At 47.0% G+C, this 27811-nt stretch overlaps 34 non-coding genes and 5 pseudogenes across 34 annotated transcripts; 34 read left to right on the top strand and 5 right to left on the bottom strand.

Moving 5' to 3' along the window:
- The first annotated feature begins 2033 nt into the window (after positions 1-2033).
- On the top strand, positions 2034-2197 carry LOC134950658 (U1 spliceosomal RNA). The gene has a single exon (XR_010183539.1). It is a non-coding gene; the product is annotated as a U1 spliceosomal RNA (small nuclear RNA).
- Positions 2198-2349: 152 nt separating this feature from the next.
- On the top strand, positions 2350-2512 carry LOC134953187 (U1 spliceosomal RNA). The gene has a single exon (XR_010185469.1). It is a non-coding gene; the product is annotated as a U1 spliceosomal RNA (small nuclear RNA).
- Positions 2513-3173: 661 nt separating this feature from the next.
- Positions 3174-3337, top strand: LOC134950647 (U1 spliceosomal RNA). The gene has a single exon (XR_010183530.1). It is a non-coding gene; the product is annotated as a U1 spliceosomal RNA (small nuclear RNA).
- A 142-nt stretch (positions 3338-3479) lies between these two features.
- Positions 3480-3642, top strand: LOC134952772 (U1 spliceosomal RNA). The gene has a single exon (XR_010185201.1). It is a non-coding gene; the product is annotated as a U1 spliceosomal RNA (small nuclear RNA).
- Positions 3643-4312: 670 nt separating this feature from the next.
- Positions 4313-4476, top strand: LOC134950420 (U1 spliceosomal RNA). Its single transcript, XR_010183342.1, has one exon. It is a non-coding gene; the product is annotated as a U1 spliceosomal RNA (small nuclear RNA).
- A 152-nt stretch (positions 4477-4628) lies between these two features.
- On the top strand, positions 4629-4770 carry LOC134953350 (U1 spliceosomal RNA; annotated as a pseudogene).
- A 695-nt stretch (positions 4771-5465) lies between these two features.
- Positions 5466-5629, top strand: LOC134950581 (U1 spliceosomal RNA). The gene has a single exon (XR_010183476.1). It is a non-coding gene; the product is annotated as a U1 spliceosomal RNA (small nuclear RNA).
- A 152-nt stretch (positions 5630-5781) lies between these two features.
- On the top strand, positions 5782-5944 carry LOC134952248 (U1 spliceosomal RNA). Its single transcript, XR_010184814.1, has one exon. It is a non-coding gene; the product is annotated as a U1 spliceosomal RNA (small nuclear RNA).
- A 674-nt stretch (positions 5945-6618) lies between these two features.
- Positions 6619-6782, top strand: LOC134950857 (U1 spliceosomal RNA). Its single transcript, XR_010183702.1, has one exon. It is a non-coding gene; the product is annotated as a U1 spliceosomal RNA (small nuclear RNA).
- A 152-nt stretch (positions 6783-6934) lies between these two features.
- On the top strand, positions 6935-7097 carry LOC134952620 (U1 spliceosomal RNA). Its single transcript, XR_010185105.1, has one exon. It is a non-coding gene; the product is annotated as a U1 spliceosomal RNA (small nuclear RNA).
- Positions 7098-7767: 670 nt separating this feature from the next.
- On the top strand, positions 7768-7931 carry LOC134950932 (U1 spliceosomal RNA). Its single transcript, XR_010183763.1, has one exon. It is a non-coding gene; the product is annotated as a U1 spliceosomal RNA (small nuclear RNA).
- A 152-nt stretch (positions 7932-8083) lies between these two features.
- On the top strand, positions 8084-8246 carry LOC134953483 (U1 spliceosomal RNA). Its single transcript, XR_010185597.1, has one exon. It is a non-coding gene; the product is annotated as a U1 spliceosomal RNA (small nuclear RNA).
- A 671-nt stretch (positions 8247-8917) lies between these two features.
- LOC134951514 (U1 spliceosomal RNA) lies at positions 8918-9081 on the top strand. The gene has a single exon (XR_010184240.1). It is a non-coding gene; the product is annotated as a U1 spliceosomal RNA (small nuclear RNA).
- Positions 9082-9233: 152 nt separating this feature from the next.
- LOC134952777 (U1 spliceosomal RNA) lies at positions 9234-9396 on the top strand. The gene has a single exon (XR_010185205.1). It is a non-coding gene; the product is annotated as a U1 spliceosomal RNA (small nuclear RNA).
- A 2619-nt stretch (positions 9397-12015) lies between these two features.
- On the top strand, positions 12016-12179 carry LOC134950657 (U1 spliceosomal RNA). The gene has a single exon (XR_010183538.1). It is a non-coding gene; the product is annotated as a U1 spliceosomal RNA (small nuclear RNA).
- A 152-nt stretch (positions 12180-12331) lies between these two features.
- LOC134953186 (U1 spliceosomal RNA) lies at positions 12332-12494 on the top strand. The gene has a single exon (XR_010185468.1). It is a non-coding gene; the product is annotated as a U1 spliceosomal RNA (small nuclear RNA).
- A 661-nt stretch (positions 12495-13155) lies between these two features.
- On the top strand, positions 13156-13319 carry LOC134950646 (U1 spliceosomal RNA). The gene has a single exon (XR_010183529.1). It is a non-coding gene; the product is annotated as a U1 spliceosomal RNA (small nuclear RNA).
- Positions 13320-13461: 142 nt separating this feature from the next.
- On the top strand, positions 13462-13624 carry LOC134952771 (U1 spliceosomal RNA). Its single transcript, XR_010185200.1, has one exon. It is a non-coding gene; the product is annotated as a U1 spliceosomal RNA (small nuclear RNA).
- A 670-nt stretch (positions 13625-14294) lies between these two features.
- Positions 14295-14458, top strand: LOC134950419 (U1 spliceosomal RNA). The gene has a single exon (XR_010183341.1). It is a non-coding gene; the product is annotated as a U1 spliceosomal RNA (small nuclear RNA).
- A 152-nt stretch (positions 14459-14610) lies between these two features.
- Positions 14611-14752, top strand: LOC134953349 (U1 spliceosomal RNA; annotated as a pseudogene).
- Positions 14753-15447: 695 nt separating this feature from the next.
- LOC134951146 (U1 spliceosomal RNA) lies at positions 15448-15611 on the top strand. The gene has a single exon (XR_010183939.1). It is a non-coding gene; the product is annotated as a U1 spliceosomal RNA (small nuclear RNA).
- A 152-nt stretch (positions 15612-15763) lies between these two features.
- Positions 15764-15926, top strand: LOC134952489 (U1 spliceosomal RNA). The gene has a single exon (XR_010185000.1). It is a non-coding gene; the product is annotated as a U1 spliceosomal RNA (small nuclear RNA).
- A 671-nt stretch (positions 15927-16597) lies between these two features.
- Positions 16598-16761, top strand: LOC134950763 (U1 spliceosomal RNA). Its single transcript, XR_010183625.1, has one exon. It is a non-coding gene; the product is annotated as a U1 spliceosomal RNA (small nuclear RNA).
- A 152-nt stretch (positions 16762-16913) lies between these two features.
- Positions 16914-17076, top strand: LOC134952827 (U1 spliceosomal RNA). The gene has a single exon (XR_010185221.1). It is a non-coding gene; the product is annotated as a U1 spliceosomal RNA (small nuclear RNA).
- Positions 17077-17733: 657 nt separating this feature from the next.
- Positions 17734-17897, top strand: LOC134950580 (U1 spliceosomal RNA). Its single transcript, XR_010183475.1, has one exon. It is a non-coding gene; the product is annotated as a U1 spliceosomal RNA (small nuclear RNA).
- Positions 17898-18049: 152 nt separating this feature from the next.
- On the top strand, positions 18050-18191 carry LOC134952939 (U1 spliceosomal RNA; annotated as a pseudogene).
- A 695-nt stretch (positions 18192-18886) lies between these two features.
- On the top strand, positions 18887-19050 carry LOC134951416 (U1 spliceosomal RNA). The gene has a single exon (XR_010184161.1). It is a non-coding gene; the product is annotated as a U1 spliceosomal RNA (small nuclear RNA).
- Positions 19051-19202: 152 nt separating this feature from the next.
- On the top strand, positions 19203-19365 carry LOC134952084 (U1 spliceosomal RNA). Its single transcript, XR_010184696.1, has one exon. It is a non-coding gene; the product is annotated as a U1 spliceosomal RNA (small nuclear RNA).
- Positions 19366-20036: 671 nt separating this feature from the next.
- LOC134950762 (U1 spliceosomal RNA) lies at positions 20037-20200 on the top strand. The gene has a single exon (XR_010183624.1). It is a non-coding gene; the product is annotated as a U1 spliceosomal RNA (small nuclear RNA).
- Positions 20201-20352: 152 nt separating this feature from the next.
- On the top strand, positions 20353-20515 carry LOC134952824 (U1 spliceosomal RNA). The gene has a single exon (XR_010185220.1). It is a non-coding gene; the product is annotated as a U1 spliceosomal RNA (small nuclear RNA).
- A 657-nt stretch (positions 20516-21172) lies between these two features.
- On the top strand, positions 21173-21336 carry LOC134950579 (U1 spliceosomal RNA). The gene has a single exon (XR_010183474.1). It is a non-coding gene; the product is annotated as a U1 spliceosomal RNA (small nuclear RNA).
- Positions 21337-21488: 152 nt separating this feature from the next.
- On the top strand, positions 21489-21630 carry LOC134952938 (U1 spliceosomal RNA; annotated as a pseudogene).
- A 695-nt stretch (positions 21631-22325) lies between these two features.
- Positions 22326-22489, top strand: LOC134951415 (U1 spliceosomal RNA). The gene has a single exon (XR_010184160.1). It is a non-coding gene; the product is annotated as a U1 spliceosomal RNA (small nuclear RNA).
- A 152-nt stretch (positions 22490-22641) lies between these two features.
- Positions 22642-22804, top strand: LOC134952400 (U1 spliceosomal RNA). The gene has a single exon (XR_010184932.1). It is a non-coding gene; the product is annotated as a U1 spliceosomal RNA (small nuclear RNA).
- A 2075-nt stretch (positions 22805-24879) lies between these two features.
- LOC134950913 (U1 spliceosomal RNA) lies at positions 24880-25043 on the bottom strand. The gene has a single exon (XR_010183747.1). It is a non-coding gene; the product is annotated as a U1 spliceosomal RNA (small nuclear RNA).
- A 694-nt stretch (positions 25044-25737) lies between these two features.
- LOC134952811 (U1 spliceosomal RNA) lies at positions 25738-25879 on the bottom strand (annotated as a pseudogene).
- Positions 25880-26031: 152 nt separating this feature from the next.
- LOC134950995 (U1 spliceosomal RNA) lies at positions 26032-26195 on the bottom strand. Its single transcript, XR_010183814.1, has one exon. It is a non-coding gene; the product is annotated as a U1 spliceosomal RNA (small nuclear RNA).
- A 661-nt stretch (positions 26196-26856) lies between these two features.
- Positions 26857-27019, bottom strand: LOC134952931 (U1 spliceosomal RNA). Its single transcript, XR_010185303.1, has one exon. It is a non-coding gene; the product is annotated as a U1 spliceosomal RNA (small nuclear RNA).
- Positions 27020-27171: 152 nt separating this feature from the next.
- LOC134950299 (U1 spliceosomal RNA) lies at positions 27172-27335 on the bottom strand. Its single transcript, XR_010183242.1, has one exon. It is a non-coding gene; the product is annotated as a U1 spliceosomal RNA (small nuclear RNA).
- Positions 27336-27811: the final 476 nt, after the last annotated feature.

Below are 27811 nucleotides of genomic sequence, written 5' to 3'. Positions count from 1 at the left end.
GTTCCCTTGTGCTGCCTCAGTTGAATCTCCTTTACTTGACAAGGGAGGCATTTTGGATTTTTTCTTTGGGTACCCTTACACCTGATGGTCTGAATGAGAGCATCGAACTGAACAACATTGGCAGTCTCTGAAGATTTTATCTATTGATTTACCTAATACATTATTTATTGAATATCCATTTATTGTATGTTTAATAAATAAACAAAATTATTAGAAGTAGCTATTTTGGAAACAGCTTTCCTCTTAGGATGAAACTGTATAATCCTGTTGTGTGTGTTCCTTTAAAGTTCTTTAGTAAAATCCACTAGTAATGATGAACATCAGATTTCTTCCTCCATCCTCTTTTTACACTTTCTCTTGGTTCTATATATATTTTTTTTTCTATTTTTATTTTTTCCCCCTCCTTCTCCCAAAAGGCCCCCCTCCCCCCCCCCTCCCTGTTTTAAATTTTAAAATCTTTAAATATTTAAATCTTCGAATCCTTAAATTGTCTGTTTAATATTTATTTTTTCTTCAATTCTTTTTGTTGTTTAAACAGCAATGTAGTTATTCCAGGGGTTAAAATAATGAAATATAGAAATAATATTAACAAAAATTAAAGGTAAAAATGAATTGATAGAATGATCCCATTAAAAGTAAATAAATAATATGGATGTTAAGCTGAGCAGGTTGGATTCGAACATGGGACTAGCTGCATAGAGTGCATTTGATGTTTCCCCTGCGCCACAAGAACTGCTTTAGTAGTGGCATGGATTTATGTTACCCTAAAAGGTTTTATATAAGTAAATGGGGATCCTTAGTGCTGAGTCTCTGAATTATGTATATGTGATTATAGATATGAGGTATTGATTGAAAGATTATAGGTTAATCTGTATATAGATTATATATTTTCTGTTATTTTTTAAACCACCTTGTTGCTTATTTTATTATTATTTTTAATCACCATGTTGCTTATTTTTATATTATGAAATGCCTTTATATGTGCAATTGCAATTAGAAAGTTGTTCCATATGTGAGTCATTACATGTATGCATCCAATTAGTACATGTATGTATCCAATCAACTAATTAGTAATGCTATTGGTCCGGTGCATTTTAAAAAGAGCCTGCTAGGCTGCTGATGTATCCTCTGACGAAACCGCTCTTGGATAACAGCGGAAAAACGCGTAAGGAAGGTGATTACCGGATACTCTGATTGCTGAGATATAAGCCCGTTCATGAACGAGCTACATCACGGCGGACGTCTGATGTAAAGACAGCGGTGAAGGGGAAAAAGCAATTTGAGACCGAGCAAAAGGAGGTCTCTACCCCACGGCAGGGAGAAATATCCCGACCGCGAGTGCCAATAAGACCCAGCCACGGTTAATGGGGGTCGTAGCATACCGCTGTGTTTCACCAACCATCACAGCGCTCTCCCCCTGTTTTCTTTCATTACTCACGTGAGTTACATATGAACTTTAACTGCAGTAAATAAGAGGCGTTGGTTACAACTGTTGCTGTTCATCCACAAGAAGGAATTTAATGTATCAATTACAATTGTTAAGTAATGATTAAATTACAACAGCTGTATCCAGGAGGATTTTTTGGACACTTTAATAAACATTCCGTTGTCATCAAGGGCAATATGAAATAGATCCTGATTACATTTAGATATGGATAGTGGTGCCTATATATGTTGACTCCATTGTATTTTATTGAATGTGGGTTTCTTCTGTCTATATATATTTTTTAAAAATAAAGAGCTTGTATATTTTATTTTTTGCGCTCCCTTAATAACAAGTGTGATTATCTTTAAAATTTGGTTTATTATTGGTAGAACAGTACTACCTATGGGAGCAGCATTTTATAATATATGGTGAAAATTAATAGATGTATAAAGATTAAATAAGCAACAAATTGGTGAAATAGATAAGTTTTGATAGGAGCGCTGGGTTCTATATATATATAACATTTGGTTATATATATGTATAGACTTTATAAATTCTTGACAGAGATGTGCCTGAGCAGCGGCCCTCCCCAGCCCTATCCCAAATCATACTTATTTTGCATAGGAGATACCATGGTCATGAAGATTGTTCTCCCAGGGTGAGGTTCATTCATTGCATTCTGGGTATGCTGACCCCTGTGTTTTCCCCAAATGTGGGAAACTCGACTGCATTATTTGTGGTAGTGGGGGACTGTGTTTGTGCTTTCCTCTGGTCAGCTCTGGTAAAAGTCAGATTTATTTGTCTCAGATCTTCCTCTAGCCTTGTTCTTCTTTCGAGAGTTTCCATGTGCTGCCTCAGTTGGATCTCCTTCACTTGACAGGGGGGTGCCCAAGCAGCGACCCTCCCCAGCTCTAGCCCAACTCCTACTTACCTGCCAGGTGAGATACTATGATCATGAAGGTGCTTCTCCTAGGGCAAGGCTCACCCATTGCACTCTGGGTGTGCTGCTCCTGCGGTTTCCCCAAATGTTGGTCACTTGACTGCATAATTTGTGTTTCCCCTGGTCGGCTCTCGTATAATTCAGATCTCTTTGTCTCAGGTCTCTCTCCAGCCTAGTTTGCTGTCTGTTTCCACTTCTCTTTTCTTGAGTTGCTCCCTTCTATGCCCTTGCGCACTATCCTGACTTCTCCCGTCTGCTTACTTTGTGCCTTCCAACGCACAATGCAAACTACAGGTAGTGCTGCAGGGCCCACACCCTTTTACTTGCCTTACAGAGCAGCTCTGGAGCTGTTACAGTGCCCAGCTGCTGCAAGAAATCAGCTTGAATGCTTCAGGGGCTGGGGCATAGCCCCACACCGAAGGAGGGTGGAGGTGTTTAATGCGAACTAGGGGTCATCCAAGCGCCGCAAAAGGCCGCCATGCCCTGCACGCCCCTTTTCTCTTTTCATATGCAGACGAGGGTTGAAGCCAACTTTGACCCACTGCTTGGATGACATCACCATATGCAAATCCATCTGCTGCAGGCCTTCCCCCAGGAATGCTTGCACTAGTTGTTGCATTTGGTTTGTTGTTTGGGGGTGCTTCAGTATTAGGCAGCCTTCTGCCCTCCCATGTTCATCTGAAAATATGTGTTCTCCCTGCAGTTGTTGTCCCCAGATGAGAGTTCCCTTGTGCTGCCTCAGTTGAATCTCCTTTACTTGACAGAGATGTGCCTGAGCAGCGGCCCTCCCCAGCCCTATCCCAAGTCATACTTATTTTGCATAGGAGATACCATGGTCATGAAGATTGTTCTCCCAGGGTGAGGTTCATTCATTGCATTCTGGGTATGCTGACCCCTATGATTTCCCCAAATGTGGGAAACTCGACTGCATTATTTGTGGTAGTGGGGGACTGTGTTTGTTCTTTCCTCTGGTAAAAGTCAGATTTATTTGCTTCAGATCTTCCTCTAGCCTTGTTCTTCTATCGAGAGTTTCCTTGTGCTGCCTCAGTTGGATCTACTTCACTTGACAGGGGGGTGCCCGAGCAGCGACCCTCCCCAGCTCTATCCCAAATCCTACTTACCTGCCAGGTGAGATACTATGATCATGAAGGTGCTTCTCCCAGGGCAAGTCTCACCCATTGAACTCTGGGTGTGCTGCTCCTGCGATTTCCCCAAATGTGGGAAACTTGACTGCATAATTTGTGTTTCCCCTGGTCGGCTCTCGTATAATTCAGATCTCTTTGTCTCAGGTCTCTCTCCAGCCTAGTTTGCTGTCTATTTCCACTTCTTTTTTCTTGAGCCGCTCCCTTCTATGCCCTTGCGCACTATCCTGACTTCTCCCGTCTGCTTAATTTGTGCCTTCCAACGCACAATGCGAACTAAAGGTAGTGCTGCAGGGCCCACGCCCTTTTACTTGCCTTACAGAGCAGCTCTGGAGCTGTTACAGTGCCTAGCTGCTGCAAGAAATCAGCTTGAATGCTTCAGGGGCTGGGGCATAGCCAACATGAGCCCCACACCGAAGGAGGGTGGAGGTGTTTAATGCGAACTAGGGGTCATCCAATCGCCGCAAAAGGCCGCCATGCCCTGCACGCCCCTTTTCTCTTTTCATATGCAGACGAGGGTTGAAGCCAACTTTGACCCACTGCTTGGATGACATCACCATATGCAAATCCATCTGCTGCAGCCTTCCCCCAGGAATGCTTGCACTAGTTGTTGCATTTGGTTTGTTGTTTGGGGGTGCTTCAGTATTAGGCAGCCTTCTGCCCTCCCATGTTCATCTGAAAATATGTGTTCTCCCTGCAGTTGTTGTCCCCTGATGAGAGTTCCCTTGTGCTGCCTCAGTTGAATCTTCTTTACTTGACAGAGATGTGCCTGAGCAGCGGCCCTCCCCAGCCCTATCCCAAATCATACTTATTTTGCATAGGAGATACCATGGTCATGAAGATTGTTCTCCCAGGGTGAGGTTCATTCATTGCATTCTGGGTATGCTGACCCCTGTGATTTCCCTAAATGTGGGAAACTCGACTGCATTATTTGTGGTAGTGGGGGACTGTGTTTGTGCTTTCCTCTGGTCAGCTCTGGTAAAAGTCAGATTTCTTTGTCTCAGATTTTCCTCTAGCCTTGTTCTTCTTTCGAGAGTTCCCTTGTGCTGCCTCAGTTGGATCTCCTTCACTTGACAGGGGGGTGCCCGAGCAGCGACCCTCCCCAGCTCTAGCCCAACTCCTACTTACCTGCCAGGTGAGATACTATGATCATGAAGTTGCTTCTCCCTGGGCAAGGATCACCCATTGCACTCTGGGTGTGCTGCCCCTGTGATTTCCCCAAATGTGGGAAACTTGACTGCGTAATTTGTGTTTCCCCTGGTCGGCTCTCATATAATTCAGATCTCTTTGTCTCAGGTCTCTCTCCAGCCTAGTTTGCTGTCGGTTTCCACTTCTTTTTTCTTGAGCCCCTCCCTTCTATACCCTTGTGCACTATCCTGACTTCTCCTCCCGTCTGCTTACTTTGTGCCTTCCAATGCACAATGCAAACTACAGGTAGTGCTGCAGGGCCCACACCCTTTTACTTGCCTTACAGAGCAGCTCTGGAGCTGTTACAGTGCCCAGCTGCTGCAAGAAATCAGCTTGAATGCTTCAGGGGCTGGGGCATGGCCAACATGAGCCCCACACAGAAGGAGGGTGGGGGTATTTAATGCGAACTAGGGGTCATCCAAGCGCCGCAAAAGGCCGCCATGCCCTGCATACCCCTTTTCTCTTTTCATATGCAGATGAGGGTTCCAGACAACTTTGGCCCACTGCTTGGATGACATCACCGTATGCAAATCCGTCTTCTGCAGACCTTCCCCCAGGAATGCTTGTACTAGTTGTTGCATTTGGTTTGTTGTTTGGGGGTGCTTCAGTATTAGGCAGCCTTCTGCCCTCCCATGTTCATCTGAAAATATGTGTTCTCCCTGCAGTTGTTGTCCCCAGATGAGAGTTCCCTTGTGCTGCCTCAGTTGAATCTCCTTTACTTGACAGAGATGTGCCTGAGCAGCGGCCCTCCCCAGCCCTATCCCAAATCATACTTATTTTGCATAGGAGATACCATGGTCATGAAGATTGTTCTCCCAGGGTGAGGTTCATTCATTGCATTCTGGGTATGCTGACCCCTGTGATTTCCCCAAATGTGGGAAACTTGACTGCATTATTTGTGGTAGTGGGGGACTGTGTTTGTGCTTTCCTCTGGTCAGCTCTGGTAAAAGTCAGATTTCTTTGTCTCAGATCTACCTCTAGCCTTGTTCTTCTTTCGAGAGTTACCTTGTGCTGCCTCAGTTGGATCTCCTTTACTTGACAGGGGGGTGCCCAAGCAGCGACCCTCCCCAGCTCTAGCCCAACTCCTACTTACCTGCCAGGTGAGATACTATGATCATGAAGGTGCTTCTCCCAGGGCAAGGCTCACCCATTGCACTCTGGGTGTGCTGCCCCTGTGATTTCCCCAAATGTGGGAAACTTGACTGCATAATTTGTGTTTCCACTGGTCGGCTTTCATATAATTCAGATCTCTTTGTCTCAGGTCTCTCTCCAGCCTAGTTTGCAGTCTGTTTCCACTTCTTTTTTTTTGAGCCCCTCCCTTCTATACCCTTGTGCACTATCCTGACTTCTCCTCCTGTCTGCTTACTTTGTGCATTCCAATGCACAATGCAAACTACAGGTAGTGCTGCAGGGCCCACAAATTTTTACTTGCATTACAGAGCAGCTCTGGAGCTGTTACAGTGCCAAGCTGCTGCAAGAAATCAGCTTGAATGCTTCAGGGGCTGGGGCATTGCCAACATGAGCCCCACACCGAAGGAGGGTGGGGGTGTTTAATGCGAACTAAGGGTCATCCAAGCGCCGCAAAAGGCCGCCATTCCCTGCATACCCCTTTTCTATTTTCATATGCAGATGAGGGTTCCAGCCAACTTTGGCCCACTGCTTGGATGACATCACTGTATGCAAATCCGTCTTCTGCAGACCTTCCCCCAGGAATGCTTGCACTAGTTGTTGCATTTGGTTTGTTGTTTGGGGGTGCTTCAGTATTAGGCAGCCTTCTGCCCTCCCATGTTCATCTGAAAATATGTGTTCTCCCTGCAGTTGTTGTCCCCAGATGAGAGTTCCCTTGTGCTGCCTCAGTTGAATCTCCTTTACTTGACAGAGATGTGCCTGAGCAGCGGCCCTCCCCAGCCCTATCCCAAATCATACTTATTTTGCATAGGAGATACCATGGTCATGAAGATTGTTCTCCCAGGGTGAGGTTCATTCATTGCATTCTGGGTATGCTGACCCCTGTGATTTCCCCAAATGTGGGAAACTCGACTTCATTATTTGTGGTAGTGGGGGACTGTGTTTGTGCTTTCCTCTGGTCAGCTCTGGTAAAAGTCAGATTTATTTGTCTCAGATCTTCCTCTAGCCTTGTTCTTCTTTCGAGAGTTCCCTTGTGCTGACTCAGTTGGATCTCCTTCACTTGACAGGGAAGTGCCCGAGCAGCGACCCTACCCAGCTCTAGCCCAACTCCTACTTACCTGCCAGGTGAGATACTATGATCATGTAGGTGCTTCTCCCAGGGCAAGGCTCACCCATTGCACTCTGGGTGTGCTGCCCCTGTGATTTTCCCAAATGTGGGAAACTTGACTGCATAATTTGTGTTTCCCCTGGTCGGCTCTCGTATAATTCAGATCTCTTTGTCTCAGGTCTCTCTCCAGCCTAGTTTGCTGTCTGTTTCCACTTCTCTTTTCTTGAGCCGCTCCCTTCTATGCCCTTGCGCACTATTCTGACCTCTCCTGTCTGCTTACTTTGTGCCTTCCAACGCACAATGCAAACTACAGGTAGTGCTGCAGGGCCCACACCCTTTTACATGCTTTACAGAGCAGCTCTGGAGCTGTTACAGTGCCCAGCTGCTGCAAGAAATCAGCTTGAATGCTTCAGGGGCTGGGGCATAACCAACATGAGCCCCACACCGAAGGAGGGTGGAGATGTTTAATGCGAATTAGGGGTCATCCAAGCGCCGCAAAAGGCCGCCATTCCCTGCACATCCCTTTTTTCTTTTCATATGCAGACGAGGGTTGAAGCCAACTTTGACCCACTGCTTGGATGACATCACCATATGCAAATCCATCTGCTGCAGGCCTTCCCCAGGAATGCTTGCACTAGTTGTTGCATTTGGTTTGTTGTTTGGGGGTGCTTCAGTATTAGGCAGCCTTCTGCCCTCCCATGTTCATCTGAAAATATGTGTTCTCCCTGCAGTTGTTGTCCCAAGATGAGAGTTCCCTTGTGCTGCCTCAGTTGAATCGCCTTTACTTGACAGAGATGTGCCTGAGCAGCGGCCCTCCCCAGCCCTGTCCCAAATCATACTTATTTTGCATAGGAGATACCATGGTCATGAAGATTGTTCTCCCAGGGTGAGGTTCATTCATTGCATTCTGGGTATGCTGACCCCTGTGATTTCCCCAAATGTTGGAAACTCGACTGCATTATTTGTGGTAGTGGGGGGCTGTGTTTGTGCTTTCCTCTGGTCAGCTCTGGTAAAAGTCAGATTTCTTTGTCTCAGATCTTCCTCTAGCCTTGTTCTTCTTTCGAGAGTTCCCTTGTGCTGCCTCAGTTGGATCTCCTTCACTTGACAGGGGGGTGCCCGAGCAGCGACCCTCCCCAGCTCTAGCCTAACTCCTACTTACCTGCCAGGTGAGATACTATGATCATGTAGGTGCTTCTCCCAGGGCAAGGCTCACCCATCGCACTCTTGGTGTGCTGCCCCTGTGATTTCCCCAAATGTGGGAAACTTGACTGCATAATTTGTGTTTCCCCTGGTTGGCTCTCGTATAATTCAGATGTCTTTGTCTCAGGTCTCTCTCCAGCCTAGTTTGCTGTCTGTTTCCACTTCTCTTTTCTTGAGCCGCTCCCTTCTTTGCCCTTGCGCACTATCCTGACTTCTCCCGTCTGCTTACTTTGTGCCTTCCAACGCACAATGCGAACTACAGGTAGTGCTGCAGGGCCCACACCCTTTTACTTGCCTTACAGAGCAGCTCTGGAGCTGTTACAGTGCCCAGCTGCTGCAAGAAATCAGCTTGAATGCTTCAGGGGCTGGGGCATAGCCAACATGAGCCCCACACCGAAGGAGGGTGGAGGTGTTTAATGCGAACTAGGGGTCATCCAAGCGCCGCAAAAGGCCGCCATGCCCTGCATGCCCCTCTTCTCTATTCATATGCAGATGAGTGTTGAAGCCAACTTTGACCCACTGCTTGGATGACATCACCATATGCAAATCCATCTGCTGCAGGCCTTCCCCCAGGAATGCTTGCACTAGTTGTTGCATTTGGTTTGTTGTTTGGGGGTGCTTCAGTATTAGGCAGCCTTCTGCCCTCCCATGTTCATCTGAAAATTTGTGTTCTCCCTGCAGTTGTTGTCCCCCGATGAGAGTTCCCTTGTGCTGCCTCAGTTGAATCTCCTTTACTTGACAGAGATGTGCCTGAGCAGCGGCCCTCCCCAGCTCTATCCCAAATCATACTTATTTTGCATAGGAGATACCATGGTCATGAAGATTGTTTTCCCAGGGTGAGGTTCATTCATTGCATTCTGGGTATGCTGACCCCTGTGATTTCCCCAAATGTGGGAAACTGGACTGCATTATTTGTGGTAGTGAGGGACTGTGTTTGTGCTTTCCTCTGGTCAGCTCTGGTAAAAGTCAGATTTCTTTGTCTCAGATCTTCCTCTAGCCTTGTTCTTCTTTCGAGAGTTCCCTTGTGCTGCCTCAGTTGGATCTCCTTCACTTGACAGGGGGGTGCCCGAGCAGCGACCCTCCCCAGCTCTAGCCCAGCTCCTACTTACCTGCCAGGTGAGATACTATGATCATGAAGGTGCTTCTCCCAGGGCAAGGCTCACCCATTGCACTCTGGGTGTGCTACTCCTGCGGTTTCCACAAATGTTGGACACTTGACTGCATAATTTGTGTTTCACCTGGTCGGCTCTCGTATAATTCAGATCTCTTTGTCTCAGGTCTCTCTCCAGCCTAATTTGCAGTCTGTTTCCACTTCTCTTTTCTTGAGTTGCTCCCTTCTATGCCCTTGCGCACTGTCCTGACTTCTCCCGTCTGCTTACTTTGTGCCTTCCAACGCACAATGCAAACTACAGGTAGTGCTGCAGGGCCCACACCCTTTTACTTGCCTTACAGAGCAGCTCTGGAGCTATTACAGTGCCCAGCTGCTGCAAGTAATCAGCTTGAATGCTTCAGGGGCTGGGGCATAGCCAACATGAGCCCCACACCGAAGTAGGGTGGAGGTGTTTAATGCGAACTAGGGGTCATCCAAGCGCCGCAAAAGGCCGCCATGCCCTGCACGCCCCTTTTCTCTTTTCATATGCAGACGAGGGTTGAAGCCAACTTTGACCCACTGCTTGGATGACATCACCATATGCAAATCCATCTGCTGCAGGCCTTCCCCCAGGAATGCTTGTACTAGTTGTTGCATTTGGTTTGTTGTTTGGGGGTGCTTCAGTATTAGGCAGCCTTCTGCCCTCCCATGTTCATCTGAAAATATGTGTTCTCCCTGCAGTTGTTGTCCCCAGATGAGAGTTCCCTTGTGCTGCCTCAGTTGAATCTCCTTTACTTGACAAGGGAGGCATTTTGGATTTTTTCTTTGGGTACCCTTACACCTGATGGTCTGAATGAGAGCATCGAACTGAACAACATTGGCAGTCTCTGAAGATTTTATCTATTGATTTACCTAATACATTATTTATTGAATATCCATTTATTGTATGTTTAATAAATAAACAAAATTATTAGAAGTAGCTATTTTGGAAACAGCTTTCCTCTTAGGATGAAACTGTATAATCCTGTTGTGTGTGTTCCTTTAAAGTTCTTTAGTAAAATCCACTAGTAATGATGAACATCAGATTTCTTCCTCCATCCTCTTTTTACACTTTCTCTTGGTTCTATATATATTTTTTTTTCTATTTTTATTTTTTCCCCCTCCTTCTCCCAAAAGGCCCCCCTCCCCCCCCCCTCCCTGTTTTAAATTTTAAAATCTTTAAATATTTAAATCTTCGAATCCTTAAATTGTCTGTTTAATATTTATTTTTTCTTCAATTCTTTTTGTTGTTTAAACAGCAATGTAGTTATTCCAGGGGTTAAAATAATGAAATATAGAAATAATATTAACAAAAATTAAAGGTAAAAATGAATTGATAGAATGATCCCATTAAAAGTAAATAAATAATATGGATGTTAAGCTGAGCAGGTTGGATTCGAACATGGGACTAGCTGCATAGAGTGCATTTGATGTTTCCCCTGCGCCACAAGAACTGCTTTAGTAGTGGCATGGATTTATGTTACCCTAAAAGGTTTTATATAAGTAAATGGGGATCCTTAGTGCTGAGTCTCTGAATTATGTATATGTGATTATAGATATGAGGTATTGATTGAAAGATTATAGGTTAATCTGTATATAGATTATATATTTTCTGTTATTTTTTAAACCACCTTGTTGCTTATTTTATTATTATTTTTAATCACCATGTTGCTTATTTTTATATTATGAAATGCCTTTATATGTGCAATTGCAATTAGAAAGTTGTTCCATATGTGAGTCATTACATGTATGCATCCAATTAGTACATGTATGTATCCAATCAACTAATTAGTAATGCTATTGGTCCGGTGCATTTTAAAAAGAGCCTGCTAGGCTGCTGATGTATCCTCTGACGAAACCGCTCTTGGATAACAGCGGAAAAACGCGTAAGGAAGGTGATTACCGGATACTCTGATTGCTGAGATATAAGCCCGTTCATGAACGAGCTACATCACGGCGGACGTCTGATGTAAAGACAGCGGTGAAGGGGAAAAAGCAATTTGAGACCGAGCAAAAGGAGGTCTCTACCCCACGGCAGGGAGAAATATCCCGACCGCGAGTGCCAATAAGACCCAGCCACGGTTAATGGGGGTCGTAGCATACCGCTGTGTTTCACCAACCATCACAGCGCTCTCCCCCTGTTTTCTTTCATTACTCACGTGAGTTACATATGAACTTTAACTGCAGTAAATAAGAGGCGTTGGTTACAACTGTTGCTGTTCATCCACAAGAAGGAATTTAATGTATCAATTACAATTGTTAAGTAATGATTAAATTACAACAGCTGTATCCAGGAGGATTTTTTGGACACTTTAATAAACATTCCGTTGTCATCAAGGGCAATATGAAATAGATCCTGATTACATTTAGATATGGATAGTGGTGCCTATATATGTTGACTCCATTGTATTTTATTGAATGTGGGTTTCTTCTGTCTATATATATTTTTTAAAAATAAAGAGCTTGTATATTTTATTTTTTGCGCTCCCTTAATAACAAGTGTGATTATCTTTAAAATTTGGTTTATTATTGGTAGAACAGTACTACCTATGGGAGCAGCATTTTATAATATATGGTGAAAATTAATAGATGTATAAAGATTAAATAAGCAACAAATTGGTGAAATAGATAAGTTTTGATAGGAGCGCTGGGTTCTATATATATATAACATTTGGTTATATATATGTATAGACTTTATAAATTCTTGACAGAGATGTGCCTGAGCAGCGGCCCTCCCCAGCCCTATCCCAAATCATACTTATTTTGCATAGGAGATACCATGGTCATGAAGATTGTTCTCCCAGGGTGAGGTTCATTCATTGCATTCTGGGTATGCTGACCCCTGTGTTTTCCCCAAATGTGGGAAACTCGACTGCATTATTTGTGGTAGTGGGGGACTGTGTTTGTGCTTTCCTCTGGTCAGCTCTGGTAAAAGTCAGATTTATTTGTCTCAGATCTTCCTCTAGCCTTGTTCTTCTTTCGAGAGTTTCCATGTGCTGCCTCAGTTGGATCTCCTTCACTTGACAGGGGGGTGCCCAAGCAGCGACCCTCCCCAGCTCTAGCCCAACTCCTACTTACCTGCCAGGTGAGATACTATGATCATGAAGGTGCTTCTCCTAGGGCAAGGCTCACCCATTGCACTCTGGGTGTGCTGCTCCTGCGGTTTCCCCAAATGTTGGTCACTTGACTGCATAATTTGTGTTTCCCCTGGTCGGCTCTCGTATAATTCAGATCTCTTTGTCTCAGGTCTCTCTCCAGCCTAGTTTGCTGTCTGTTTCCACTTCTCTTTTCTTGAGTTGCTCCCTTCTATGCCCTTGCGCACTATCCTGACTTCTCCCGTCTGCTTACTTTGTGCCTTCCAACGCACAATGCAAACTACAGGTAGTGCTGCAGGGCCCACACCCTTTTACTTGCCTTACAGAGCAGCTCTGGAGCTGTTACAGTGCCCAGCTGCTGCAAGAAATCAGCTTGAATGCTTCAGGGGCTGGGGCATAGCCCCACACCGAAGGAGGGTGGAGGTGTTTAATGCGAACTAGGGGTCATCCAAGCGCCGCAAAAGGCCGCCATGCCCTGCACGCCCCTTTTCTCTTTTCATATGCAGACGAGGGTTGAAGCCAACTTTGACCCACTGCTTGGATGACATCACCATATGCAAATCCATCTGCTGCAGGCCTTCCCCCAGGAATGCTTGCACTAGTTGTTGCATTTGGTTTGTTGTTTGGGGGTGCTTCAGTATTAGGCAGCCTTCTGCCCTCCCATGTTCATCTGAAAATATGTGTTCTCCCTGCAGTTGTTGTCCCCAGATGAGAGTTCCCTTGTGCTGCCTCAGTTGAATCTCCTTTACTTGACAGAGATGTGCCTGAGCAGCGGCCCTCCCCAGCCCTATCCCAAGTCATACTTATTTTGCATAGGAGATACCATGGTCATGAAGATTGTTCTCCCAGGGTGAGGTTCATTCATTGCATTCTGGGTATGCTGACCCCTATGATTTCCCCAAATGTGGGAAACTCGACTGCATTATTTGTGGTAGTGGGGGACTGTGTTTGTTCTTTCCTCTGGTAAAAGTCAGATTTATTTGCTTCAGATCTTCCTCTAGCCTTGTTCTTCTATCGAGAGTTTCCTTGTGCTGCCTCAGTTGGATCTACTTCACTTGACAGGGGGGTGCCCGAGCAGCGACCCTCCCCAGCTCTATCCCAAATCCTACTTACCTGCCAGGTGAGATACTATGATCATGAAGGTGCTTCTCCCAGGGCAAGTCTCACCCATTGAACTCTGGGTGTGCTGCTCCTGCGATTTCCCCAAATGTGGGAAACTTGACTGCATAATTTGTGTTTCCCCTGGTCGGCTCTCGTATAATTCAGATCTCTTTGTCTCAGGTCTCTCTCCAGCCTAGTTTGCTGTCTATTTCCACTTCTTTTTTCTTGAGCCGCTCCCTTCTATGCCCTTGCGCACTATCCTGACTTCTCCCGTCTGCTTAATTTGTGCCTTCCAACGCACAATGCGAACTAAAGGTAGTGCTGCAGGGCCCACGCCCTTTTACTTGCCTTACAGAGCAGCTCTGGAGCTGTTACAGTGCCTAGCTGCTGCAAGAAATCAGCTTGAATGCTTCAGGGGCTGGGGCATAGCCAACATGAGCCCCACACCGAAGGAGGGTGGAGGTGTTTAATGCGAACTAGGGGTCATCCAATCGCCGCAAAAGGCCGCCATGCCCTGCACGCCCCTTTTCTCTTTTCATATGCAGACGAGGGTTGAAGCCAACTTTGACCCACTGCTTGGATGACATCACCATATGCAAATCCATCTGCTGCAGCCTTCCCCCAGGAATGCTTGCACTAGTTGTTGCATTTGGTTTGTTGTTTGGGGGTGCTTCAGTATTAGGCAGCCTTCTGCCCTCCCATGTTCATCTGAAAATATGTGTTCTCCCTGCAGTTGTTGTCCCCTGATGAGAGTTCCCTTGTGCTGCCTCAGTTGAATCTTCTTTACTTGACAGAGATGTGCCTGAGCAGCGGCCCTCCCCAGCCCTATCCCAAATCATACTTATTTTGCATAGGAGATACCATGGTCATGAAGATTGTTCTCCCAGGGTGAGGTTCATTCATTGCATTCTGGGTATGCTGACCCCTGTGATTTCCCTAAATGTGGGAAACTCGACTGCATTATTTGTGGTAGTGGGGGACTGTGTTTGTGCTTTCCTCTGGTCAGCTCTGGTAAAAGTCAGATTTCTTTGTCTCAGATTTTCCTCTAGCCTTGTTCTTCTTTCGAGAGTTCCCTTGTGCTGCCTCAGTTGGATCTCCTTCACTTGACAGGGGGGTGCCCGAGCAGCGACCCTCCCCAGCTCTAGCCCAACTCCTACTTACCTGCCAGGTGAGATACTATGATCATGAAGTTGCTTCTCCCTGGGCAAGGATCACCCATTGCACTCTGGGTGTGCTGCCCCTGTGATTTCCCCAAATGTGGGAAACTTGACTGCGTAATTTGTGTTTCCCCTGGTCGGCTCTCATATAATTCAGATCTCTTTGTCTCAGGTCTCTCTCCAGCCTAGTTTGCTGTCGGTTTCCACTTCTTTTTTCTTGAGCCCCTCCCTTCTATACCCTTGTGCACTATCCTGACTTCTCCTCCCGTCTGCTTACTTTGTGCCTTCCAATGCACAATGCAAACTACAGGTAGTGCTGCAGGGCCCACACCCTTTTACTTGCCTTACAGAGCAGCTCTGGAGCTGTTACAGTGCCCAGCTGCTGCAAGAAATCAGCTTGAATGCTTCAGGGGCTGGGGCATGGCCAACATGAGCCCCACACAGAAGGAGGGTGGGGGTATTTAATGCGAACTAGGGGTCATCCAAGCGCCGCAAAAGGCCGCCATGCCCTGCATACCCCTTTTCTCTTTTCATATGCAGATGAGGGTTCCAGACAACTTTGGCCCACTGCTTGGATGACATCACCGTATGCAAATCCGTCTTCTGCAGACCTTCCCCCAGGAATGCTTGTACTAGTTGTTGCATTTGGTTTGTTGTTTGGGGGTGCTTCAGTATTAGGCAGCCTTCTGCCCTCCCATGTTCATCTGAAAATATGTGTTCTCCCTGCAGTTGTTGTCCCCAGATGAGAGTTCCCTTGTGCTGCCTCAGTTGAATCTCCTTTACTTGACAGAGATGTGCCTGAGCAGCGGCCCTCCCCAGCCCTATCCCAAATCATACTTATTTTGCATAGGAGATACCATGGTCATGAAGATTGTTCTCCCAGGGTGAGGTTCATTCATTGCATTCTGGGTATGCTGACCCCTGTGATTTCCCCAAATGTGGGAAACTGGACTGCATTATTTGTGGTAGTGAGGGACTGTGTTTGTGCTTTCCTCTGGTCAGCTCTGGTAAAAGTCAGATTTCTTTGTCTCAGATCTTCCTCTAGCCTTGTTCTTCTTTCGAGAGTTTCCTTGTGCTGCCTCAGTTGGATCTCCTTCACTTGACAGGGGGGTGCCCGAGCAGCGACCCTCCCCAGCTCTAGCCCAACTCCTACTTACCTGCCAGGTAAGATACTATGATCATGAAGGTGCTTCTCCCAGGGCAAGGCTCACCCATTGCACTCTGGGTGTGCTGCTCCTGCGATTTCCCCAAATGTGGGAAACTTGACTGCATAATTTGTGTTTCCCCTGGTCGGCTCTCGTATAATTCAGATCTCTTTGTCTCAGGTCTCTCCCCAGCCTAGTTTGCTGTCTGTTTCCACTTCTCTTTTCTTGAGCCGCTCCCTTCTATGCCCTTGCGCACTATCCTGACTTCTCCCGTCTGCTTATTTTTTGCCTTCCAACGCACAATGCGAACTACAGGTAGTGCTGCAGGTCCCACACCCTTTTATTTGCCTTACAGAGCAGCTCTGGAGCTGTTACAGTGCCCAGCTGCTGCAAGAAATCAGCTTGAATGCTTCAGGGGCTGGGGCATAGCCAACATGAGCCCCACACCGAAGGAGGGTGAAGGTGTTTAATGCGAGCTAGGGGTCATCCAAGCGCCGCAAAAGGCTGCCATGCCCTGCACGCCCCTTTCCTCTTTTCATATGCAGACGAGGGTTGAAGCCAACTTTGACCCACTGCTTGGATGACATCACCATATGCAAATCCATCTGCTGCAGGCCTTCCCCCAGGAATGCCTGCACTAGTTGTTGCATTTTGTTTGTTGTTTTGGGGTGCTTCAGTATTAGGTAGCCTTCTGCCCTCCCATGTTCATCTGAAAATATGTGTTCTCCCTGCAGTTGTTGTCCCCAGATGAGAGTTCCCTTGTGCTGCCTCAGTTGAATCTCCTTTACTTGACAGAGATGTGCCTGAGCAGCGGCCCTCCCCAGCCCTATCCCAAATCATACTTATTTTGCATAGGAGATACCATGGTCATGAAGATTGTTCTCCCAGGGTGAGGTTCATTCATTGCATTCTGGGTATGCTGACCCCTGTGATTTCCACAAATGTGGGAAACTCGACTGCATTATTTGTGGTAGTGGGGGACTGTGTTTGTGCTTTCCTCTGGTCAGCTCTGGTAAAAGTCAGATTTCTTTGTCTCAGATTTTCCTCTAGCCTTGTTCTTCTTTCGAGAGTTCCCTTGTGCTGCCTCAGTTGGATCTCCTTCACTTGACAGGGGGGTGCCCGAGCAGCGACCCTCCCCAGCTCTAGCCCAACTCCTACTTACCTGCCAGGTAAGATACTATGATCATGAAGGTGCTTCTCCCAGGGCAAGGCTCACCCATTGCACTCTGGGTGTGCTGCTCCTGCGATTTCCCCAAATGTGGGAAACTTGACTGCATAATTTGCGTTTCCCCTGGTCGGCTCTCGTATAATTCAGATCTCTTTGTCTCAGGTCTCTCTCCAGCCTAGTTTGCTGTCTGTTTCCACTTCTCTTTTCTTGAGCCGCTCCCTTCTATGCCCTTGCGCACTATCCTGACTTCTCCCGTCTGCTTACTTTTTGCCTTCCAACGCACAATGCGAACTACAGGTAGTGCTGCAGGTCCCACACCCTTTTATTTGCCTTACAGAGCAGCTCTGGAGCTGTTACAGTGCCAAGCTGCTGCAAGAAATCAGCTTGAATGCTTCAGGGGCTGGGGCATAGCCAACATGAGCCCCACACTGAAGGAGGGTGGAGGTGTTTAATGCGAGCTAGGGGTCATCCAAGCGCCGCAAAAGGCTGCCATGCCCTGCACGCCCCTTTTCAACGAGGGTTGAAGCCAACTTTGACCCACTGCTTGGATGACATCACCATATGCAAATCCATCTGCTGCAGGCCTTCCCCCAGGAATGCCTGCACTAGTTGTTGCATTTTGTTTGTTGTTTTGGGGTGCTTCAGTATTAGGTAGCCTTCTGCCCTCCCATGTTCATCTGAAAATATGTGTTCTCCCTGCAGTTGTTGTCCCCAGATGAGAGTTCCCTTGTGCTGCCTCAGTTGAATCTCCTTTACTTGACAGAGATGTGCCTGAGCAGCGGCCCTCCCCAGCCCTATCCCAAATCATACTTATTTTGCATAGGAGATACCATGGTCATGAAGATTGTTCTCCCAGGGTGAGGTTCATTCATTGCATTCTGGGTATGCTGACCCCTGTGATTTCCCCAAATGTGGGAAACTTGACTGCATTATTTGTGGTAGTGGGGGACTGTGTTTGTGCTTTCCTCTGGTCAGCTCTGGTAAAAGTCAGATTTCTTTGTCTCAGATTTTCCTCTAGCCTTGTTCTTCTTTCGAGAGTTCCCTTGTGCTGCCTCAGTTGGATCTCCTTCACTTGACAGGGGGCTGCCCGAGCAGCGACCCTCCCCAGCTCTAGCCCAACTCCTACTTACCTGCCAGGTGAGATACTATGATCATGAAGTTGCTTCTCACTGGGCAAGGATCACCCATTGCACTCTGGGTGTGCTGCCCCTGTGATTTCCCCAAATGTGGGAAACTTGACTGCGTAATTTGTGTTTCCCCTGGTCGGCTCTCATATAATTCAGATCTCTTTGTCTCAGGTCTCTCTCCAGCCTAGTTTGCTGTCTGTTTCCACTTCTTTTTTCTTGAGCCCCTCCCTTCTATACCCTTGTGCACTATCCTGACTTCTCCTCCCGTCTGCTTACTTTGTGCCTTACAATGCACAATGCAAACTACAGGTAGTGCTGCAGGGCCCACACCCTTTTACTTGCCTTACAGAGCAGCTCTGGAGCTGTTACAGTGCCCAGCTGCTGCAATAAATCAGCTTGAATGCTTCAGGGACTGGGGCATGGCCAACATGAGCCCCACACAGAAGGAGGGTGGGGGTATTTAATGCGAACTAGGGGTCATCCAAGCGCCGCAAAAGGCCGCCATGCCCTGCATACCCCTTTTCTCTTTTCATATGCAGATGAGGGTTCCAGCCAACTTTGGCCCACTGCTTGGATGACATCACCGTATGCAAATCCATCTTCTGCAGACCTTCCCCCAGGAATGCTTGTACTAGTTGTTGCATTTGGTTTGTTGTTTGGGGGTGCTTCAGTATTAGGCAGCCTTCTGCCCTCCCATGTTCATCTGAAAATATGTGTTCTCCCTGCAGTTGTTGTCCCCAGATGAGAGTTCCCTTGTGCTGCCTCAGTTGAATCTCCTTTACTTGATAGAGATGTGCCTGAGCAGCGGCCCTCCCCAGCCCTATCCCAAATCATACTTATTTTGCATAGGAGATACCATGGTCATGAAGATTGTTCTCCCAGGGTGAGGTTCATTCATTGCATTCTGGGTATGCTGACCCCTGTGATTTCCCCAAATGTGGGAAACTTGACTGCATTATTTGTGGTAGTGAGTGACTGTGTTTGTGCTTTCCTCTGGTCAGCTCTGGTAAAAGTCAGATTTCTTTGTCTCAGATCTTCCTCTAGCCTTGTTCTTCTTTCGAGAGTTTCCTTGTGCTGCCTCAGTTGGATCTCCTTCACTTGACAGGGGGGTGCCCGAGCAGCGACCCTCACCAGCTCTAGCCCAACTCCTACTTACCTGCCAGGTGAGATACTATGATCATGAAGGTGCTTCTCCCAGGGCAAGGCTCACCCATTGCACTCTGGGTGTGCTGCTCCTGCGATTTCCCCAAATGTGGGAAACTTGACTGCATAATTTGTGTTTCCCCTGGTCGGCTCTCGTATAATTCAGATCTCTTTGTCTCAGGTCTCTCTCCAGCCTAGTTTGCTGTCTATTTCCACTTCTTTTTTCTTGAGCCGCTCCCTTCTATGCCCTTGCGCACTATCCTGACTTCTCCTGTCTGCTTATTTTTTGCCTTCCAACGCACAATGCGAACTACAGGTAGTGCTGCAGGTCCCACACCCTTTTATTTGCCTTACAGAGCAGCTCTGGAGCTGTTACAGTGCCCAGCTGCTGCAAGAAATCAGCTTGAATGCTTCAGGGGCTGGGGCATAGCCAACATGAGCCCCACACCGAAGGAGGGTGAAGGTGTTTAATGCGAGCTAGGGGTCATCCAAGCGCCGCAAAAGGCTGCCATGCCCTGCACGCCCCTTTCCTCTTTTCATATGCAGACGAGGGTTGAAGCCAACTTTGACCCACTGCTTGGATGACATCACCATATGCAAATCCATCTGCTGCAGGCCTTCCCCCAGGAATGCCTGCACTAGTTGTTGCATTTTGTTTGTTGTTTTGGGGTGCTTCAGTATTAGGTAGCCTTCTGCCCTCCCATGTTCATCTGAAAATATGTGTTCTCCCTGCAGTTGTTGTCCCCAGATGAGAGTTCCCTTGTGCTGCCTCAGTTGAATCTCCTTTACTTGACAGAGATGTGCCTGAGCAGCGGCCCTCCCCAGCCCTATCCCAAATCATACTTATTTTGCATAGGAGATACCATGGTCATGAAGATTGTTCTCCCAGGGTGAGGTTCATTCATTGCATTCTGGGTATGCTGACCCCTGTGATTTCCACAAATGTGGGAAACTCGACTGCATTATTTGTGGTAGTGGGGGACTGTGTTTGTGCTTTCCTCTGGTCAGCTCTGGTAAAAGTCAGATTTCTTTGTCTCAGATTTTCCTCTAGCCTTGTTCTTCTTTCGAGAGTTCCCTTGTGCTGCCTCAGTTGGATCTCCTTCACTTGACAGGGGGGTGCCCGAGCAGCGACCCTCCCCAGCTCTAGCCCAACTCCTACTTACCTGCCAGGTAAGATACTATGATCATGAAGGTGCTTCTCCCAGGGCAAGGCTCACCCATTGCACTCTGGGTGTGCTGCTCCTGCGATTTCCCCAAATGTGGGAAACTTGACTGCATAATTTGCGTTTCCCCTGGTCGGCTCTCGTATAATTCAGATCTCTTTGTCTCAGGTCTCTCTCCAGCCTAGTTTGCTGTCTGTTTCCACTTCTCTTTTCTTGAGCCGCTCCCTTCTATGCCCTTGCGCACTATCCTGACTTCTCCCGTCTGCTTACTTTTTGCCTTCCAACGCACAATGCGAACTACAGGTAGTGCTGCAGGTCCCACACCCTTTTATTTGCCTTACAGAGCAGCTCTGGAGCTGTTACAGTGCCAAGCTGCTGCAAGAAATCAGCTTGAATGCTTCAGGGGCTGGGGCATAGCCAACATGAGCCCCACACTGAAGGAGGGTGGAGGTGTTTAATGCGAGCTAGGGGTCATCCAAGCGCCGCAAAAGGCTGCCATGCCCTGCATGCCCCTTTTCAACGAGGGTTGAAGCCAACTTTGACCCACTGCTTGGATGACATCACCATATGCAAATCCATCTGCTGCAGGCCTTCCCCCAGGAATGCCTGCACTAGTTGTTGCATTTTGTTTGTTGTTTTGGGGTGCTTCAGTATTAGGTAGCCTTCTGCCCTCCCATGTTCATCTGAAAATATGTGTTCTCCCTGCAGTTGTTGTCCCCAGATGAGAGTTCCCTTGTGCTGCCTCAGTTGAATCTCCTTTACTTGACAGAGATGTGCCTGAGCAGCGGCCCTCCCCAGCCCTATCCCAAATCATACTTATTTTGCATAGGAGATACCATGGTCATGAAGATTGTTCTCCCAGGGTGAGGTTCATTCATTGCATTCTGGGTATGCTGACCCCTGTGATTTCCCCAAATGTGGGAAACTTGACTGCATTATTTGTGGTAGTGGGGGACTGTGTTTGTGCTTTCCTCTGGTCAGCTCTGGTAAAAGTCAGATTTCTTTGTCTCAGATTTTCCTCTAGCCTTGTTCTTCTTTCGAGAGTTCCCTTGTGCTGCCTCAGTTGGATCTCCTTCACTTGACAGGGGGCTGCCCGAGCAGCGACCCTCCCCAGCTCTAGCCCAACTCCTACTTACCTGCCAGGTGAGATACTATGATCATGAAGTTGCTTCTCACTGGGCAAGGATCACCCATTGCACTCTGGGTGTGCTGCCCCTGTGATTTCCCCAAATGTGGGAAACTTGACTGCGTAATTTGTGTTTCCCCTGGTCGGCTCTCATATAATTCAGATCTCTTTGTCTCAGGTCTCTCTCCAGCCTAGTTTGCTGTCTGTTTCCACTTCTTTTTTCTTGAGCCCCTCCCTTCTATACCCTTGTGCACTATCCTGACTTCTCCTCCCGTCTGCTTACTTTGTGCCTTACAATGCACAATGCAAACTACAGGTAGTGCTGCAGGGCCCACACCCTTTTACTTGCCTTACAGAGCAGCTCTGGAGCTGTTACAGTGCCCAGCTGCTGCAATAAATCAGCTTGAATGCTTCAGGGACTGGGGCATGGCCAACATGAGCCCCACACAGAAGGAGGGTGGGGGTATTTAATGCGAACTAGGGGTCATCCAAGCGCCGCAAAAGGCCGCCATGCCCTGCATACCCCTTTTCTCTTTTCATATGCAGATGAGGGTTCCAACCAACTTTGGCCCACTGCTTGGATGACATCACCGTATGCAAATCCATCTTCTGCAGACCTTCCCCCAGGAATGCTTGTACTAGTTGTTGCATTTGGTTTGTTGTTTGGGGGTGCTTCAGTATTAGGCAGCCTTCTGCCCTCCCATGTTCATCTGAAAATATGTGTTCTCCCTGCAGTTGTTGTCCCCAGATGAGAGTTCCCTTGTGCTGCCTCAGTTGAATCTCCTTTACTTGATAGAGATGTGCCTGAGCAGCGGCCCTCCCCAGCCCTATCCCAAATCATACTTATTTTGCATAGGAGATACCATGGTCATGAAGATTGTTCTCCCAGGGTGAGGTTCATTCATTGCATTCTGGGTATGCTGACCCCTGTGATTTCCCCAAATGTGGGAAACTTGACTGCATTATTTGTGGTAGTGAGTGACTGTGTTTGTGCTTTCCTCTGGTCAGCTCTGGTAAAAGTCAGATTTCTTTGTCTCAGATCTTCCTCTAGCCTTGTTCTTCTTTCGAGAGTTTCCTTGTGCTGCCTCAGTTGGATCTCCTTCACTTGACAGGGGGGTGCCCGAGCAGCGACCCTCCCCAGCTCTAGCCCAACTCCTACTTACCTGCCAGGTGAGATACTATGATCATGAAGGTGCTTCTCCCAGGGCAAGGCTCACCCATTGCTCTCTGGGTGTGCTGCTCCTGCGATTTCCCCAAATGTGGGAAACTTGACTGCATAATTTGTGTTTCCCCTGGTCGGCTCTCGTATAATTCAGATCTCTTTGTCTCAGGTCTCTCTCCAGCCTAGTTTGCTGTCTGTTTCCACTTCTCTTTTCTTGAGCCGCTCCCTTCTATGCCCTTGCGCACTATCCCAGGATAATTATTGTAGCTGGTCTGCGGGTAACAGCTCTCAGATCCACTTCTAGAAAAAATGCAACAATGTAATTTGAGTGACAAACTGCAGAGATGAACCCTTTCTGTGACTGCTGCACAGGGATCACACAAACTCTATTCATAGGGCTGACTTCACTTAGGGGAGATGTTCTCGCCCCGCAAAGAAGTGCGAGTATATACCGCACTTACGGTACCATTGGATTTACAGATATTTTCTTGCAATACACTATGGGGGTCATTCTGAGTTGATTGCTCGCTAGCAGTTTTTAGCAGCCTTAAAACGGTGGAGTTAACATATCTCACGTGGAAGGTGGTCATGTTATTAGCCTTGGCTTCGGCTAGGCGAGTGTCGGAATTAGCGGCTTTGTCACATAAAAGCCCATATTTGGTGTTCCATGTGGATAGAGCGGAATTGCGGACCCATCCTCAATTCCTACCAAAAGTGGTCTCATCTTTTCATATGAGCCAATCTATTGTGGTGCCTTTGGCTACGCGTGACTTGGAGGATTCCGAGTTACTTGATGTGGTCAGGGCTTTGAAAATTTACGTGGCCAGGACGGCTAGAGTCAGGAAAACTGAAGCGCTGTTTGTCCTGTATGCAACCAACAAGATTGGTGCCCCTGCTTCAAAGCAGGCTATTGCTCGCTGGATTTGTAACACGATTCAGCAAGCGCATTCTATGGCTGGATTGCAGTTACCGAAATCGGTCTAGGCCCATTCCACGAGGAAAGTGGGCTCTTCTTGGGCGGCTGCCCGAGGGGTCTCGGCACTACAGCTGTGTCGAGCTGCTACTTGGTCAGGTTCAAACACCTTTTCAAAATACTATAAGTTTGATACCCTGGCTGAGGAGGAACTCATGTTTGCTCAATCGGTGCTGCAGAGTCATCCGCACTCTCCCGCCCGTTTTGGAGCTTTGGTATAATCCCCATGGTCCTTATGGAGTCCCCAGCATCCTCTAGGACGTTAGAGAAAATAAGATTTTAAACCTACCGGTAAATCTTTTTCTCGTAGTCCGTAGAGGATGCTGGGCGCCCGTCCCAAGTGCGGACTACTTCTGCAATACTTGTATATAGTTATTGCTTCAATAAGGGTTATGTTATAGTTGCATCGGTCCTGCACTGATGCTACAGTATGTTGTTTTTTCGTACTCATAACTGGGTAGTTTATCACAAGTTATACGGTGTGATTGGTGTGGCTGGTATGAATCTTGCCCTGGATTAACAAAATCCTTTCCTCATACTGTCAGTCTCCTCTGGGCACAGTTTCTCTAACTGTGGCATAGAGGCGCATAGAGGGAGGAGCCAGTGCACACCCAGAACTAAAGTCTTTCTTAAAGTGCCCATGTCTCCTGCGGAGCCCGTCTATCCCCATGGTCCTTACGAAGTCCCCAGCACCCTCTACGGACTACGAGAAAAAGATTTACCGGTAGGTTTAAAATCTTATTTTCTACTTTATTCTTTTCTATCCTAGTTTATTACGACCAACTCTCATCCAAGGAGTTTGATATTCTACTACCTGCATGCAATTTAAATTGCTTAAATTGTTTATATGGTTGATTTGTCCTTCACAACCCATAATCTGCAACTTGGATGTACTTGTGTCATTGAAAATCTTATAATAAAAATGTTTATATATTGAAAAAAAAAGTTATAAGACATATGCATTCAATATTTGAAGAAACAAAATAAAATAAAGCTATGTATTGGGTTTCACTAACAAGCACATTGGAAGACTTGACTACTGTTAAAAGACATGCATTACATGGTATAGAGCCACAAACCACAATGTAGTAAAATAAAAACAAACTTACATGTGCTAGAGCTGGGGAGGGTCGCTGCTCGGGCAGCCCCCTGTCAAGTGAAGGAGATCCAACTGAGGCAGCACAAGGGAACTATCGAAAGAAGAACAAGGCTAGAGGAAAATCTGAGACAAAGAAATCTGACTTTTACCAGAGCTGACCAGAGGAAAGCACAAACACAGTCCCCCACTACCACAAATAATGCAGTCGAGTTTCCCACATTTGTGGAAATCACAGGGGTCAGCATACACAGAATGCAATGAATGAACCTCACCCTGGGAGAACAATCTTCATGACCATGGTATCTCCTATGCAAAATAAGTATGATTTGGGATAGGGCTGGGGAGGGCCGCTGCTCAGGCACATCTCTGTCAAGTAAAGGAGATTCAACTGAGGCAGCACAAGGGAACTCTCATCTGGGGACAACAACTGCAGGGAGAACACATATTTTCAGATGAACATGGGAGGGCAGAAGGCTACCTAATACTGAAGCACCCCCAAACAACAAACAAAATGCAACAACTAGTGCAAGCATTCCTGGGGGAAGGCCTGCAGCAGATGGATTTGCATATGGTGATGTCATCCAAGCAGTGGGTCAAAGTTGGCTTCAACCCTCGTCTGCATATGAAAAGAGAAAAGGGGCGTGCAGGGCATGGCAGCCTTTTGCGGCGCTTGGATGACCCCTAGCTCGCATTAAACACCTCCACCCTCCTTCGGTGTGGGGCTCATGTTGGCTATGCCCCAGCCCCTGAAGCATTCAAGCTGATTTCTTGCAGCAGTTGGCACTGTAACAGCTCCAGAGCTGCTCTGTAAGGCAAATAAAAGGGTGTGGGACCTGCAGCACTACCTGTAGTTTGCATTGTGCATTGTAAGGCAAAAAGTAAGCAGACGGGAGGAGAAGTCAGGATAGTGCACTAGGGTATAGAAGGGAGGGGCTCAAGAAAAAAGAAGTGGAAACAGACAGCAAACTAGGCTGGAGAGAGACCTGAGACAAAGAGATCTGAATTATATGAGAGCTGACCAGGGGAAACACAAATTATGCAGTCAAGTTTCCCACATTTGGGGAAATCGCAGGAGCAGCACACCCAGAGTGCAATGGGTGATCCTTGTCCTGGGAGAAGCAACTTCATGATCATAGTATCTCACCTGGCAGGTAAGTAGGAGTTGGGCTAGAGCTGGGGAGGGTCGCTGCTCGGGCACCCCCCTGTCAAGTGAAGTAGATCCAACTGAGGCAGCACAAGGAAACTCTCGATAGAAGAACAAGGCTAGAGGAAGATCTGAGACAAATAAATCTGACTTTTACCAGAGCTGACCAGAGGAAAGAACAAACACAGTCCCCCACTACCACAAATAATGCAGTCGAGTTTCCCACATTTGTGGAAATCACAGGGGTCAGCATACCCAGAATGCAATGAATGAACCTCACCCTGGGAGAACAATCTTCATGACCATGGTATCTCCTATGCAAAATAAGTATGACTTGGGATAGGGCTGGGGAGGGCCGCTGCTCAGGCACATCTCTGTCATGTAAAGGAGATTCAACTGAGGCAGCACAAGGGAACTCTCATCTGGGGACAACAACTGCAGGGAGAACACATATTTTCAGATGAACATGGTAGGGCAGAAGGCTGCCTAATACTGAAGCACCCCCAAACAACAAACCAAATGCAACAACTAGTGCAAGCATTCCTGGGGGAAGGCCTGCAGCAGATGGATTTGCATATGGTGATGTCATCCAAGCAGTGGGTCAAAGTTGGCTTCAACCCTCGTCTGCATATGAAAAGAGAAAAGGGGCGTGCAGGGCATGGCGGCCTTTTGCGGCACTTGGATGACCCCTAGTTCGCATTAAACACCTCCACCCTCCTTCGGTGTGGGGCTATGCCCCAGCCCCTGAAGCATTCAAGCTGATTTCTTGCAGCAGCTGGGCACTGTAACAGCTCCAGAGCTGCTCTGTAAGGAAAGTAAAAGGGTGTGGGCCCTGCAGCACTACCTGTAGTTTGCATTGTGCGTTGGAAGGCACAAAGTAAGCAGACGGGAGAAGTCAGGATAGTGAGCAAGGGCATAGAAGGGAGCAACTCAAGAAAAGAGAAATGGAAACAGACAGCAAACTAGGCTGGAGAGAGACCTGAGACAAAGAGATCTGAATTATACGAGAGCCGACCAGGGGAAACACAAATTATGCAGTCAAGTGTCCAACATTTGGGGAAACCGCAGGAGCAGCACACCCAGAGTGCAATGGGTGAGCCTTGCCCTGGGAGAAGCACCTTCATGATCATAGTATCTCACCTGGCAGGTAAGTAGGAGTTGGGCTAGAGCTGGGGAGGGTCGCTGCTCGGGCACCCCCCTGTCAAGTGAAGGAGATCCAACTGAGGCAGCACATGGAAACTCTCGAAAGAAGAACAAGGCTAGAGGAAGATCTGAGACAAATAAATCTGACTTTTACCAGAGCTGACCAGAGGAAAGCACAAACACAGTCCCCCACTACCACAAATAATGCAGTTGAGTTTCCCACATTTGGGGAAATCACAGGGGTCAGCATACCCAGAATGCAATGAATGAACCTCACCCTGGGAGAACAATCTTCATGACCATGGTATCTCCTATGCAAAATAAGTATGATTTGGGATAGGGCTGGGGAGGGCTCAGGCACATCTCTGTCAAGAATTTATAAAGTCTATACATATATATAACCAAATGTCAATATATATATATAGAACCCAGCGCTCCTATCAAAACTTATCTATTTCACCAATTTGTTGCTTATTTAATCTTTATACATCTATTAATTTTCACCATATATTATAAAATGGTGCTCCCATAGGTAGTACTGTTCTACCAATAATAAACCAAATTTTAAAGATAATCACACTTGTTATCAAAGGAGCGCAAAAAATAAAATATACAAGCTCTTTATTTAAAAAAAAATATATATAGACAGAAGAAACCCACATTCAATAAAATACAATGGAGTCAACATATATAGGCACCACTATCCATATCTAAATGTAATCAGGATCTATTTCATATTGCCCTTGATGACAACGGAATGTTTATTAAAGTGTCCAAAAAATCCTCCTGGATACAGCTGTTGTA

This window comes from Pseudophryne corroboree, chromosome 8, assembly GCF_028390025.1.
Source record: "Pseudophryne corroboree isolate aPseCor3 chromosome 8, aPseCor3.hap2, whole genome shotgun sequence".
Lineage (NCBI taxonomy): Eukaryota > Metazoa > Chordata > Amphibia > Anura > Myobatrachidae > Pseudophryne > Pseudophryne corroboree.
The sequence above is the reverse complement of the archived record's forward strand: the minus strand, read 5'-3'. Positions and strand labels throughout refer to the sequence as shown.